Genomic DNA, 6,000 nt, shown 5'->3' with positions numbered 1-6,000 from the left:
TAGTGACAAAGAGAGACAGCATTTCCGTCTTAGTGCAGAGCATGCCAGCAGTCATTCGTCATTATGCAATCTGCATTGAGGCTCAACAGTCCGCAGCCTCACCGCAAATATCTTCACAGATTTTGAACAGTGCGTGTGAAAATCCAGCGATTATAAATTAAAAAAAAAATCTAAAACTGGTGAAGTTAAATGAATCACTGAAAAATATAACCATTTCATTATTTTTTCATTTAACATTTTTTTTCTCTCTAAAATTGGCAAGTGAGAGAGGTCTCTCCTGCCCCCCCCTCCCTTCCCCTGACTTAGTCACTGACAAATCTGAATATAAGTATAAGATGAGATAAACTTTATTAATTCCCAGAGGGGCAATTCTTTTGTCACAGCACCACAACAGTTTTAGTGTCAAAAAAAAAAAAAGAATGAAATAGAGGGACAGTTAGAAGACTAAACAAATAGAAGACAATTACCAGGACAAAGACAATAACAATGATAAATATATAAAACAGAATGACGCCAACAAGAATAAGTTGTTGTATTGTATTGTGCATGAGAGGGAATATTCGGTACTTTTGCAAACAGTTGTTTTAAGGGGTGAGAGGGTTTTTTTTTCTGTGGCCGGAGCGCACAGCGTGTCTCCGGGGGAGGAGCTTGGACGGCCTCCGCTTCGGCTTCATCACAACCCAGCAAAGTTGGGAGGACCGTCCGCAGACCGGCTCTCCTCCTCCTCCTCCTCTCTTCTCTCCTCACACTCGATCCCGCAGCCGTCGACCCATCGCGATCCACAGGTAAGCACGAAAAGAAAAAAACACCACCACCAACAACAACAACAACAACAACAACAACAAACCGCGTAACGCGTCCGTCCCGCATCCGCCCGCACTTCCGCGTCCTTCGGATGACAGCAGCGGCCGTCAGCGAATCATCGCGCGACGTTTTTTTTTTGTTTTTTTTTTAACATTAGTTTTCAAATTTGTTTTTTGTTTGTTTTAACATCGTCAAAAGTTCGTCCGCTCCCTTCTTTTGTGCGCTTTGCGTAACTTTCTTTTCCGTCGAGTCTCTCCAGACGTGCGTAAAGCGTCCATCCACACAAAAGGGAGGGAGGGAGGGAAGGGGAGGGGGACGAAAAAAAAAAAAAAAAAAATCCTGCAAATGTGCACTCCTGCAATGCGCTCTCACTCTTTCGGATTCTTGTCGAGCAAAGTAGGGCGGTGGGGGTGGGTGGGTTGTTTCTTAACCCCGGGCCAACTTTCTCATGGCCTCAGAAACGGCACATCCTGCACCCTGGAACAGTCTGGAAGCCGCGGGTCGCCTCACCGGGAAAGGGTTTGAAAAAAATACAAAAAAGTGACAAAAGTGTGTAAAGTTAAGTGATGATGGGACCCATGTGGCCGCCGGGCTCCTCCCACACACCCCCTCCTCTCTCCTTTTCCGAAAATCAAATTTGACCATGAGATCACGCCGAGGTTCGAACCGCAGTCGTCCCTCGGCGGGGTGAATTTTAAACACATGCAGCATCTCTGCGAAAAACCCCAAAAGCGGCGGGGCGCTCCCGCGAGAAGGACGCCGCCTCTAAACGTTTCAAGGTATCGCATTTTTGGTGATCTCGCCGCCACCCCGGGGGCGAAAAAGACTCCGCAGCTTTTCATTGTGCCTGACTCGGCCGACCGGCCTTTTGAAGTCGGCTTTGCGACGTAGTCGTATCTGTGAAATGGGAGCATGGAAAATCAAATCGAACAGAGGGAGGGAGGGAGCGAGGGAGGGCGTCTGTGGATCCCTTTCTTTCCCCAGTTCTCTTAGGACGGCCCCGGTCATTGTAAATGAAACTAAATCAGATAAACGGCGCCGTGTTTGGAAAAACGTGGGCGACCCCCCCCCCCCCCCCCATCCTCCTCTCCACCCGCCCGTTTCCTAAAAAGTGCTGATCCGACCCGGCGACAGACGGCTGGAATGCGCCGCCTGACGCTTTTCGGTCGGATCGGTCCCCCGGCTTCTCCTTTCCCCGATGCCATTCTGTATTTTGCAGGCGCGCATCTTTGAGCGTAAAGCCCCAAAAAGCAGAGTTCACAGATCGGCGTCAGTTCCCGTGGAATGTCGGCCGCTGGCGTGATCTCCCGGCGAGATGACCTCTAGATCGCGCTGGAGTCGGCCCCGAATGTAATCTATCACCGTTTCTATTGGACTGCTGCCGATTCTCGTACTGATAAGCTGTCAGAGGTTTCTAAAGATAAAATACTGAACCAAAAAAAAAGTGATATTTTAGATCTTTCCGCCTTTTTGGAAACTACAAGCTTCATCACTGGCGTACAACTCCTCCATTCCAGACTGCTAGTAAACGTTTTCTGTCGTGAATTCATTACTCGATGTAAACAGTGTCAGTCATTTGTTTTTTTTATTCATTATATGAATAAATTATCCAATCTGTGTGGTAAACGGATAAAATCACCGGTTTTAAGTCGGCTTTTGCATATATCCCCCCGCTTTTGAAGAATCGCTCCAACGTTTTCGGCATCGCTGCGAACCGCTCGGGTGGCGACCGCCGGCGTAGCGGGCGTAAACGCTAGGCCTTTTGAGTGACGGCTATGCATCCACGCGGGACGTTCGCACGGAAAAAAAAAAAAAAAAAGTGCTTTACGCCCGAAATGCATGCGGCGCTTCGTAGCGTGCTTGAGAGTGCGCGTTGGTGGCGGTGGTGGTGGTGGTGGTGAGGGGGGGGGATTTTATAATTGGCACGATATGATATGGGTGCAGAGGAATCTGGAGGTAATTGCAGAGAGTGATAACAGGGATTTGGCAGCGCGAGGAGAGAGCCAGGGCCAGGGCTTGGGCTGGGCGGGCAGGATGTAGGGAACATTGCCATGCATTTCCGGAGTCTGGCTCTGGACTGCACACAGTGCGGTGAAAGGCTTCTAGTTACTGTATGCTTGCTTTTTCTCTCCCGCTCCCAAAATCCTTCCCCCCCCCTCACCTTTTCTGTGATTAGTGCTAAACGTTGGATCAGGTGATCACCTCAGCCCATAAATCATAATCATAATCAGCGTGTTGCCCGCGCGGGTATGCTTGTACAGTTGTGCGTCGACGTGCACGCAGCGCGGATGCTTGGATATAGTTTGATCCTAGATACTCATAATCCAGCGGCGTATCGAGTTCCAAAGCAAGAATCCAGAGTTTCCTTGCGAGGCAATAGTTTCTTACCACCGCCGAGTCGAGGCGGCCAGCTAAGTGGCAAACTGAATCTGAACAGAGTGGAAAACTGGCAGATGCAAATTTCTAACACAAAGTATCTGACCGCTCTGTTCTTTTTTAAAAATGGATGTTTACCTACGCTATCTTCTTCTGTTTTCAAATGCGGTCGAGGCTCCGGCGGCTGCACGCTGACATATCGGCTCAAACATACATTGTTTCTGCACAGCAGGTGCCAGAGCGAGTTTCTTCTTTCTTCTGACAAAAGTGCAACCAAAGCGCCTTTCTAGCGCGCTAGGTTTTTAACGCTTATAGGTTGTATCCATATTTGTTTGTTCAGCGGACGCCGCCCCCCCGCGTGCCTGCAGGAACACAACCAAATAAGCACTTTTTCTTTCGGGTTGTTTCTTCAGATCCTTTCCTCCTAATTAGCAAGAGACTTAGCTATGGTTTTAGGGTTTGTATCTTCTGGAGAACATCAATGGAAGGACCCGGTCGGGCTCATTTTGAATTGATCGAGATTGACGTCGAGCTTATGGGACCGTGGCGCTGGATTTTAAAGCCTGCAGCGTACTCGCTCCGTCCCCTCCCGAATCGGATAGCGTGTAATTTGAATGCTCTACGTCGAGAACCGCACACGGCATTGTATAATATGGAGGGTTTGGAGGAACATGCGAATCTCGTCGTTGGAAAAGGTTTCATGCGTTTTTGCTGTGGAAACGAGGTGGGCAGGACCGGTGCAGCGCCGCTTAATTGCTTGCGAAGTCACACGAGGACAAGAAATATTAGATGATGTTTGGTTTGGTCCCGGAAAATCTGAAGTAGGAGTTTTGCAGATGTGATATATAAACTCGAAATTCCTATTATTTGACATTTTTAAAAGGAGAAGCTTTTTTTTTTTTTTTTTTGCCATGAAATTTCCCACTGTGTAATTTAGCCTTATATTCTGCTTGTTGTTCGGCCCTATGAGCCAAGCTGACATGGAACAGTTGTGTTGAGGAATATCCACAGTGCTCTGGGATGATCTGGTGTTTGCACTGCATAATTACGTTCTGGTCGTCTCCCGGGTGACGGGGAATGCTGACTCTAATTTTTCCCTCTTAGTGTACGCGCACCCTGGTTTATAACGGATACACTGAGGCCGTATTTACAGGTATAAGCGCCCGAAATCCGACTTTTTGCGTGTATAAATCCCGGTAACTCCGGGATTTGCATTCACACTATCGTAACATCGACACACATAAGAGTAAACGCGGAGCCTCGCCCGTTTGTAATGGATACGGATAAGATTGAAAAGTTGTTCAGAAGTGTGCACAACTTTTGTTGGTGTGCGTGCAAACAAAACACCGACAGAACGCAATGTGCATTCACATTGTTAAAATCCAAATGAAAGACATTCGCAGGCCTGAAACAAATGCGAGCGGGACAAATTTTTCCGCCATTTTTCCAGGAAAAAGATGGACTCGATTCACTCGATCTGGTAAAGGTAGCCTAAGCCTTGTGAAATCTGACCACACTAACGTTGCTATTTTTTCATTCAATTTATTAATATTTTTGTTTTTACATTGTCCTTTCAAGACCTGTTACTTTTTTCTAAAGATGCACCGACGTGTGAGTAATAATAAATCGATTCTGGCACCCGGAGTTCAAGTATTAGGTGTGTAGTCGGCCTCTCGCCGATACACTCATAAAGTTAAAATTCACACACACACACACAAACGCAGTGAGGAGGACACGGATTTCCCAATTTGTAATGCAATTTTCAGACGCAAGCTAAGCTATGGATCACGTCTAAAAGCTGAATTTTATCGTGACCTTTACCATCCCCCTTCCAAATGGGCGCTATCTGAAAAACAGGCACAGGCGAATGGGCTCCAGCTTTTGCTAACAAGAGTGCCGAGTCTGTAAATGGCTTTTTGGGCCAAAAAGCGGGATATACCTCAAATTTCCAGTTTAATACAATACAATTCGGTCCCGTACCCCGGGGCCCTTCACTCTAAGATCTGTTTTATTGAGAGTTAGATAAGATGTTCCAGTAAACACGAATTTCTTTATGCTGTCAGTTACACTTATTGGAAAGAAAGCCAAAGCGGCATCAGTCACAATCCGAAGCGACAGGTCAGACTCTCAAGAAATCAGAATCAGCCAAGGAGATTGTAATCAGTGCATCTCTGCTTCCTTTTCGTTTCATACTCGCCCCCAAACTTAAAGTCTCCTGACTGAACCAATTATGTGGGCATGATAGACTTATGTGTGAATTTCTCTGGGCCGAATCAGATGAGCGAGGCTTGTTAGATCAACCTCTCGCTCGTGTTATTTTCCGACTTTAAATTGCTTTCACTCAGCCCCAGATTGCCTAATAGGCAGCATGGTATGTCGGTCTAGGTAATTGGCATATTGGTTCGCCATCTGTTAGTTGCCAGATGCCAAATTACGTCACAAGTGTCACAGCCGCGACGAAAAAAAATGGTATTGTATCCCCCCAGACATAGGTTTTTAGTCAGCGATTATTGTATTCTGTGCGAGACAATGCAGCTCTTTATCTCTTTTCTTACCAACGCGGCCCGCATTTCATGGGGTTTTTTGTGAATGATTGATTATGCGAGAGTGAGGTCATTGCCCCGCAACGGCACTTCTGATGTCATCTTGCAAAGATGCATGTTCGCCGCTTCATTTCCCAAAGCGGCTTATTGGGAGAACCGTACAGTATTGTCAAGAGGGACTTTTAGCCTTTGGGCTTCTTTTCATCAGATAAAACAAGCACAGGAAATGTTTCTGTTAGCTGATTGGCCTTGTGTTTTCCTCTTGCGTCCTCCCAAC

General features: G+C 46.9%; 1 protein-coding gene across 1 annotated transcript in view; it reads left to right on the top strand.

The window, feature by feature from the left end:
• The first annotated feature begins 638 nt into the window (after nucleotides 1-638).
• Nucleotides 639-6,000, top strand: part of cald1a (caldesmon 1a) — a 70,372-nt gene continuing 65,010 nt past the window's right edge. Inside the window, exon 1 of the mRNA XM_086147061.1 lies at nucleotides 639-785. The gene's annotated coding sequence lies outside the window, so the exon portion shown is untranslated. The remainder of the gene's footprint in view (nucleotides 786-6,000) is intronic.

This window comes from Fistularia commersonii, chromosome 5, assembly GCF_037954325.1.
Source record: "Fistularia commersonii isolate RoL2024-O1a breed Wild chromosome 5, RoL_Fcom_v1.0, whole genome shotgun sequence".
Lineage (NCBI taxonomy): Eukaryota > Metazoa > Chordata > Actinopteri > Syngnathiformes > Fistulariidae > Fistularia > Fistularia commersonii.
Note: the sequence above shows the minus strand (reverse complement) of the source record. Positions and strands in the feature narration are given on the sequence as shown.